The sequence below is a fragment of the Manis pentadactyla genome, chromosome X (assembly GCF_030020395.1).
Source record: "Manis pentadactyla isolate mManPen7 chromosome X, mManPen7.hap1, whole genome shotgun sequence".
Classification (NCBI taxonomy): domain Eukaryota; kingdom Metazoa; phylum Chordata; class Mammalia; order Pholidota; family Manidae; genus Manis; species Manis pentadactyla.
Window position 1 is genome coordinate 51534150 of NC_080038.1, and position 9533 is coordinate 51543682.

Sequence of the window (9533 nt, forward strand, 5' to 3'; positions counted from 1 at the left end):
AACTCTTGTGTCTATTTTTCAACTGGTTCTGAGTTCACAGCAGAATGCTGGTATGTGATGTCATACTTTGATACCAGGAATTTTATAAAGATAAAATTAAGTAATGAATGTAAAGTATACAGTGCCTAATTGGTGTCCAATAAATGACACTCTCCCCTACCCCTTTAATTACCTCAAAGTGGTGATAAAAGTATCAAATTCTTAGGATTGTTGTGGGGATTAAGTGAAATAGCACAAATAAAACACCCATGACCATACATCACACATGAGTTGGTATTAACTAAATGTTAGATATTAGGTAAAATTATTTCTTATAAAACTGAGTATTTTCTCCTTGAAACTCTAACTGCTTCAACAACTTAAAGCTGGGGTTTCTCCCAAGTTCATCACTAAACTGACCCTGCACATAACCTCAAATCTTCTGCCTCTTTCCTATTATGTAGCACTATCCTCTTTGACTTCAAAGCAATTAATTCTCAGATCATGCTCATTGCATCCCATGGTTGCCAGAGGTTTTTCAGAGATTTCACAAATAATAAACATGAAATATTGTATATGATCTAAAGGTCTTTTCATCAATTTTTTATTTAACAGAGCCCCAAGTAAAATTTTATTCCTTTAAAATTTCCATTAAAAAGTTTGAAAACCATTAGCTTAAGACAAGTAGTTTTAATCTCCTATGAAATTAAAGATTCTTGTTAATGTAAGATTCCTAGAAGATTCCTAGTAAAATGTAACTGTGCTAATTTGTTGAAGTAACACATTAACAATATCATCTGTTTTGTGGTGAACTAATGCAAATTCCTAAAGCCAATTCAAAGACCTAGAAATCAGTGATAGTACATTTTTTAAGGAAATAAGTGTCATCAGCTTATATTGATGATGTTATGTTTCTGCCACATAGATGAGATAATATATGGCTTGACTTAATTTTTCTACTTCAGTTAAATTCTGATTCTGAAGTAGATATTTGTCTTTTATCTTAATTTTTGCTTGGTCTTAAACTTTTTTTCTTTTTTTTATTAAGGTATCATTGATAAAGACTCTTATGAAGGTTTCACAAGGAAAACAATGTGATTATTACATTCACCCTTATTATTGAGTACCCCCACACCCCATTGCAGTCACTGTCCATCAGTGCAGTAAGATGCCTATTTGTCTTCTCTGAGCTACACTCTCTTCCTTGTGACCCCACACACATTATGTGCACCAATCATAATACCCCACAATACCCTTCTCCTTCACTCTTCACCCACCTTTCCCCACCCCACACCTTTGGTAACAACTTATTTCACTGAGTCCAATACCCTCTAGCTCCATCCATGTTTTTGCAAATGGTAAGATTTGTTTCTTTCTTAAGGCTGAATAGTATTCCATTGTGTATATGTAACACCAGTTATGATGGCCAACATAGAAAAGACTAGGAACAACAACTGCTGGCGAGGACAAGGAGATATTTGTCATTTTTATGGCCATCTCTCATATAAGCATCCTTCCATTTTTTGCAGAATCTTGTATTTTAGGATCCTGCTTCCCATTTTAAAAAATGAAAATGCCAGGTACTTGCTTTCTCAGGCTGCCTTTCTGTTTTACTGTTTTGGCACATAACCTAGCCTCTGCCAGTCAGACATTCCTGCCCTGAGTGGCAAACTAGTGATGAACAATTGGAGACTTCCTAGAGTTAGTTCATTCTGATGACAAGTGATGGTAGAGACAGCAATGTCAGAGGTTCTAGAGGCAGCGACATTTGTATCTAGTGTCACTGGTGCAGACAATAAAAGTTGCATCAGTCCATGTGCCGAAAAGTTACAATATTGAATACACTAGACTAGTTCTGCAATGTAATTATGGACATTGTTAATAGCTGTATAGCCTCTGAATATGTTTCTCTCATCTTCCCAGAAATTCTTTGAACTAGGTAAATTTCTTTTCTACAACTATCAGTCAGATTCAGTTTCTGATGCTTCTTTAAAAAACCTTGATAGAACATCTTTTATGACTTTAAATATAGTTTGAGCAATTATTTGTGAGCATCTACTTAATTAATGACTCTCAAGTAAAAACAGATATGCAGTGATATGTCTACCCAGTTACATATACCTTTATTTAGCCTCTAAATCATCCTATGCTCTATTCTTTTTTATTTTATTGAAGTTTAGTATGCAATATTATATTTGTTTCAAGTATGCAACATAATGATTTGACAGTAATCTGTTATTAAATTCTTACCCCAACTACTATAGTTACTATCTGTCAATGTAGAATGTTGCAGATTATTGAATATATTCTCTATTCTGTACTTTCATATCCATGACCAATTTATATCATGATTGATATTTTGTGCCTCTTCATCCCCTTCACTTATTTCACCTACCCACTGCCAACCCTCTCCCATGGTAACCACCAACTATTTCTCAGTGCTTAAGAGTCAATTTCTCTTTTGTTTGTTTTGTTTTGTTTATATTTGATATATAAGTGAAATCATACGGTATTTGTCTTTCTCTGCCTGGCTTATTTCACTTAGCCTATGCGCTATTCTTAATGCACTACTCAAACCTGAGAGGTTATTACAATTTATTCCCACTATTTTCCTCATTATTATTGCTATGTGACAGGAAAGTAATCTGATTGAGCAAATATTGCAATTTGAAAAGAAAATGACACAGTGTTTTAGAACTAATTTGAACCAGAGAACAGTAAATTGCAGAAAAGGCAAAAGTGAGTAGAACAGTAGTCCTGTTCCTAAGTGGGAATGTACCTCTCTAAAGTGGGTTAACTGCATTTCTAGGAGGCCAAGCCCAAGATAATTTCATGAAGTAGCAGGTCAACACTACACATCTCCCTATGCTTATGGCCTAACTGTAGTACACATACAACTGTAGAACAAAAGTTAGCCTCTTTACTGGACAGATGAAGCCATTGTGACGTACAGCATACTAGAAGTATGTCAGGAAGCATAAAGCTAGTGAATACATTAAAGTAAAACATAGAAGTGAGTTTGTTAGCTCACCTTTTCAAGACCGAATTAATAGTGCAAGAGGGATATGGGAATGGCAAAAGCTATGAGAAGGTACACAAATGACTGAAATTTAGAAAATACCTCTCTATAGCATCTAAAATTTTTGTTATCTCAGGTTAAGTCTTCAACTGCTCTCTAGGACAGTCACTCACTTATCAGAAGGGTAAAGGCAGAGCTGGATAAGAAGAATATGAAAAGTAACCCTTGATCATATTTTAAACTCATCACTTCCAATAATAGTCACTGTGGACACTAAGATCTTTGGAAATATTCATCAAAGAGTCTTTTACATATTATAAATTGATTGGGTGTTAATTATATATCAGGAACAGGTAGTAATTCATCTAGAGATGACAGTCACAGTCCTCTGTTGGAGTTGCTGCCTACACCCACAAAGCCTGCTGCCTACTGAAACTCTCCCTTCCAAACCACAGCTGATTGGGGTTTTTGAGTTGGGAAAAATCACTAAAGAAGTTAATTATGGAGAAATGGCTAAAATTCCCTGATCATTGAAGGGCTGACATGACTTCTCAGCTAAATACCAGTTGAAGAAAAGAAGGGGATCCCTGTAGAGAGAGAAATATAGAAAAAACAGGCTCTGGAAATGACCAGAGGAGAAGCCTTGTGGCCTCTGACAGACAAGAGTACATCAGTTCTGGACATGTCTCCAGATCATTGAAATTTGATTTTGTGGTAGGAAGCCAAGCCAAGAAAAGGGACAATGTTTCTTTAAGGCTTTAAGAACTCAGAGAAATATGAGGGTGCTTGAGTTTAAAGCAAGTAACAGTGTACACCCCCACTGGGACCCAGTAATATAGAACAGCTTGTTGATCATAGTCATGTAGACCCATTCATTTACAATAGAGTATCCAGGTACCCTTTATTGAGATAGGTTAAAACATAACCAGCATTCTGGCTGAATCTATAGTACACTAACAGCTCCTACTGCAACATTCCTGGGGGCTGACTCTCCTCTATCCTTGTAGTGAATGTGTAAAAGGCATGGCCTCACTGTGCTTGGGCTCAGCCTTTGGATATGAATCCGCTGAGCCAGTGTTAGCAGTAATAAACTGCTTCTCACAACACGTCTCGGTGTCCTGACTCTTTGTTTGTAGTTCCTGCAGTTCCTGCAACAATTTGACTCCATTTCCTTTACTTGGACTCAAGAGGACAGATACATCATTAAATTGCCCATCCACTCATACCCTGGACATATATACATGTACTTTTAATTTTTCTTGTGATACATTGAGTAGATTTTAGTTACTGCAACCCAAAGAGTCCTGACCAGAAAATAAAAGATAATAAGTCACATGAAGACATGTTGGGGTAAATAAGAGGCTTTAGGGAAAGAATAAAGGAAATAGGAGGTCATTTGATCATTGAGTTGTTGTAAAGCTTTTCAAAGAGGAGACAAAGATTGTCTGAAATGAGCCTCAAATTCTTTTTTTCTTGACTTGTCTCATATTCTTTAGCAATCCAATAATTTGTATCAAATTCCAGGTGTTTTCATATGAGCATGTTTACTTTTAACCTGTGTAATAAAAAGTCATCAGTAGAGATTCCAGAAGATGAATTTTTCTTTATTTATTTTTAAAAACCTTCTCCCTTTGTTCCTCTTCTTCCTTCCCCATTTCCAACTACCACACCAGATGCACATACATAGAGATAGTTCAGAGAAAACCAACTATTAACAGCTGATGTATACATCCAATTATCTGACTAGTGAAAACCAATCTACTACATATATGTATTTACAGAAAGTAATTGTTTGCTGAAACTTCACTTACCTATGTGTTCTTGTATTTCAAATATAATAAAACAAGTATTTTAGGAAAATCCTTTAAAGATGCATACTTGCCTATGCCTGTGTAATAGCCAAGAAACTCATCCTCATTATAATTTTCCAGTAAAGGCAATTTAAGTGTGTCTTACCAATGGGTTTCAGGCCCAGGCAAGTTTGCTATGGATTCAATGTGACCAAAGAAATTGACAGTAAAACGTTCTTGGGGTGAAAGGATTATACCCAACTTTATTTCCAGGTGGCAGGTCAGTCACTAAAATCCTGTTCACTCAGAGTGAGTCTGCATGCAGCAAGCTAGTCTCTGCCTCTGGGATCCTCTGCCCACACAGACATCCTCTGGGCCCCTCTGCGTGCACAGCCATCTCACATAGCCATCCTCTGGGCCCCTCTGCACACACAGCCATCCTCTGGGCCTCTCTGCCTGCACAGCCATCCCACCCAGCCATCCTCTGGGTCTCTCTGCCTGCACAGATGTCCTCTGGGCCTCTCTGCACAGTTGTCCTGCACAGCCATCCTCTGGGCCTCTGTCCTCGGTGCTGCCATCACTCCAGCCTCTGCTATGCTTTCCTGCAGCCTTGCATCTGTGCCACCATGTCGCGCCCAGAGCACTAGGTGGAGCTCTTTAAAAAGAGTCAACAGCCATGTATTGCCCACAGGTGTGCAGTGAGCTATCCAACCAGAGCCAGGTGAGAATCCTGGCCACAGGAACTCTCGTTTTATCCACAGTCCACAATTCCAGGATTCTCTCCTCTCAATCTGTGCCCTTAGTCCAATGCAATGGCCCATGTGAAAGGAAGCTCGAACATTGTTCTCCAGCCTCTCCAGCAAAAGTCTTGCAGACACACAGGCCAGACTTGTGGCTCTGTCTCTGACCTCTGCCACTTTAGTCTTAATGTCTGGAACTGCTGCTCTGGTTCCAGTTGTTGCCATAGCCCCGGTAAGATCCTATTTGGCATCCCATCTAATTTCCTTACATCTACTACTGCCCATATCAAATCAACCCACATCTAGGTCCTTGTAACCCTCATGGGGCTCTTCAAATTCCTCCTGCGAGTAACAGGTCTTATTTCTTTCTGGGTTCTCGTTGCTTCAGCTAATGTACATGTCACCTCACATTTTGTGCTCAAGTGCCTCAAGATGGGCTGCACTGTCAGGAAACACAGCTTTCCCATCTCTGATCCCGACAGAACAATTCCATCCTCCCCTAAGTCCCACAGCCACCGGCTCAGACTGAGTATAGGGGCAGATCATAGAGTGCTCCATGACCTGGGGAGGGGGCTGCTCCTCTCCTTGGGGAACTTTCAGCTACTGGGTCCTTATTTTCTTTACAACCACTGGGTGTGCTTTCAATACAGGAAGGGCCAGAACCTCCAGCAACACGTGTTCATCCTTCCCCAGCTCCTCCATTTCGGGGGCTGATGGCACCTTTCTCTCCACTCCCCCAAGAGCCACCTCTGTTATAGTGCCTCGCAATAATGCTAGCTCAGTCTTCAGAAGCTCTTTTTTAAATTTTTGTATCATTAATCTATAATTACATGAGGAACATTATGTTTAGTAGACTCCCCCCATCACCAAGCCCGACCACATACCACATTACAGTCACTGTCCATCAGTGTAGTAAGATGCAGTAGAATCACTACTTGACTTCTCTGTGTTGTACAGCCCGCCCCGTGCCCCCCTACACTATACATGCTAACCACAGTGCACCCTTTCATCCCTACCCTTATCCCTCCTTCCCACCCATCCTCCCCAGTCCCTTTCCCTTTGGTAACTGTCAGTCCATTCTTGGGTTCTGTGAGTCTGCTGCTATTTTGCTCCTTCAGTTTTTTTCTTTGTTCTTATACTCCACAGATGAGTGAAATCACTGGATACTTGTCTTTCTCCGCCTGGCTTATTTCACTGAGCATAATACCCTCTAGCTCCATCCATGTTGCAAATGGTAGGATTTGTTTTCTTCTTAGGGATGAATAATATTCTGTTGTGTTCATGTACCACATCTTCTTTAGCCATTCATCTGCTGATGGATACTTAGGTTGCTTCCATTTCTTGGCTATTGTAAGTAGTGCTGCGAAAAACAGGGGTTCATAAGTCTTTTTCAAACTGAGCTGCTGCATTCTTAGGGTAAATTCCTAGAAGTGGAATTCCTGGGTCAAACAGTATTTCTATTTTGAGTTTTTTGAGGAACTTCCATACTGCATTCCACAATGGTTGAACTAATTTACATTCCCACCAGCAGTGTAGGATGGATCCCCTTTCTCCACAACATTGCCAACATTTGTTGTTGTTTGTCTTTTGGATGGTGGTGATCCTTACAGGTGTGAGGTGATATCTCATTGTGGTTTTCATTTGCATTTCTCTGATGACTAGTGATGTGGAGCATCTTTTCATGTGTCTGTTGGCTATCTTAATTTCTTCTTTGGAGAACGGTCTGTTCAGAACTTGTGCCCATTTTCTAATTGGATCATTTACTTTTTGTTTGTTGAGGTGGGTGAACTCTTTATGTATTTTGGATATCAACCCTTTATCGGATCTGTCATTTACGAATATATTCTCCCATAGTGTAGGATGCCTTTTTGTTCTAGTGGTGGTGTCCTGTGCTGTACAGAAGCGTTTCAGCATGATATAGTCCCACTTATTCATTTTTGCTTTTGTTTCCCTTGCCCAAGGAGATATGTTTATGAAGAAGTAGCTCATGTTTATGTCCAAGAAATTTTTGCCTTTTTTTTTCTAGGAGTTTTATGGTTTCATGACTTACATTCAGGTCTTCAATACATTTCAAATTCACTTTTGTGTACGGGGTTAGACAATGATCCAGCTTCATTCTCCTACATGTAGCTGTCCAGTTTTGCCAACACCAGCTGTTGAAGAGGCTGTCATTTCCCCATTGTATGTTCATGGCTCCTTTATTAATTGACCATATATGTTTGAGTTAATATTTGGACTTTCTATTTTGTTCCACTCGTCTGTGGGTCTGTTCTTGTGCCAGTACCAAATTGTCTTGATTACTGTGGCTTTGTAGTAGAGCTTGACATTGGGAAGCGAGATCCCCCCTGTTTTATTCTTCCTTCTCAAAATTGCTTTGGCTATTTGGGGTCTTTTGTGGTTCCATATTAATTTTAAAACTCTTTGCTCCAGTTCGTTGAAGAATGCTGTTGGTATTTTGATAGGGATTGCATTGAATCTGTAGATTGCTTTAGGCAGAATGGACATTTTGACAATATTAATTCTTCCTAGCCAGGAGCATGGGATGGGTTTCCATTTGTTAGTGTCCTCTTTAATTTCTCTTAAGAGGATCCTGTAGTTTTCAGGGTATAGGTCTTTCACTTCCTTGGTTAGGTTTATTCCTAGGTATTTTATTCTTTTAAACACAATTGTGAATGGACTTGTTTTCCTGATTTCTCTTTGTGCTAGTTCATCATTAGTGCATAGGAATGCCACAGATTGCTGTGTGTTAATTTTGTATCCTGCAGCTATGCTGAATTCAGGTATTAGTTCTAGTAGTTTTTGAGTAGAGTCTTCATGGTTTTTTATGTACTATATCATGTCATCTGCAAATAATGACAATTTGACTTCTTCTTTACCAATCTGGATGCCTTGTATTTCTTTGTGTTGTCTGATTGCCATGGCTAGGACCACCAGTACTATGTTGAATAACAGTGGGGAGAGAGGGCATCCCTGTCTTGTTCTTGATCTTAGAGGAAAAGCTTTCAGCTTCACACTGTTAAGTATGATGTTGGCTGTGGGTATGTCATATATGGACTTTGTTATGTTGAGGTACTTGTTCTCTATACCCATTTTGTTGAGAGTTTTTATCAGGAATGGATATTGAGTTTTGTCGAATGCTTTTTCAGCATCTACAGAGATGATCATGTGGTTTTTTTCCTTCGTTTTGTTGACGTGGTAGATGATGTTGATGAATTTTCGAATGTTGTACCATTCTTGCATCCCTGAGATGAATCCTACTTTATCAGGGTGTATGATCCTCTTGATGTATTTTTGACTTTGGTTTGCTAATATTTTGTTGAGTACTTTTACATCTATGTTCATCAGGGATATTGGTCTGTAATTTTCTTTTTTTCTGTGGTGTCTTTGCCTGGTTTTGGTATTAGAGTGATGCTGGCTTCATAGAATGAGTTTGAAAGTATTCCCTCCTCTTCTATTTTTTGGAAAACTCTAAGGAGAATGGGTGTTACGTCTTCTCTATATGTCTGATAAAATTCACAGGTGAATCCATCTGGACTGGGGGTTTTATTCCTGGGTAGATTTTTAATTACCAATTCAATTTCATTGCTAGTAATTGGTCTGTTCATATTTTGTGTTTCTTCCTTGGTCAGTCTTGGAAGGTTGTATTTTTCTAGGAAGCTGTCCATTTCTTCTAGGTTTTCCAGCATGTTAGCATATAGAATTTCATAGTATTCTCTAATAATTCTTTGTATTTCTGTGCAGTCTGTCATGATTTTTCCTTTCTCATTTCTGATTCTGTTAATGTGTATAGATTCTCTTTTTCTCTTAATACATCTGGCTAGAGGTTTTTCTGTTTTGTTTATTTTCTCAAAGAACCAGCTCTTGGTTTCATTGATTTTTTTCTATTGTTTTATTCTTCTCTATTTTATTTATTTCTTCTCTGGTCTTTATTATATCCCTCCTTCTGCTGACTTTGGGCCTCATTTGTTCTTCTTTTTCCAGTTTCAATAATTGTGACTTTAGAAT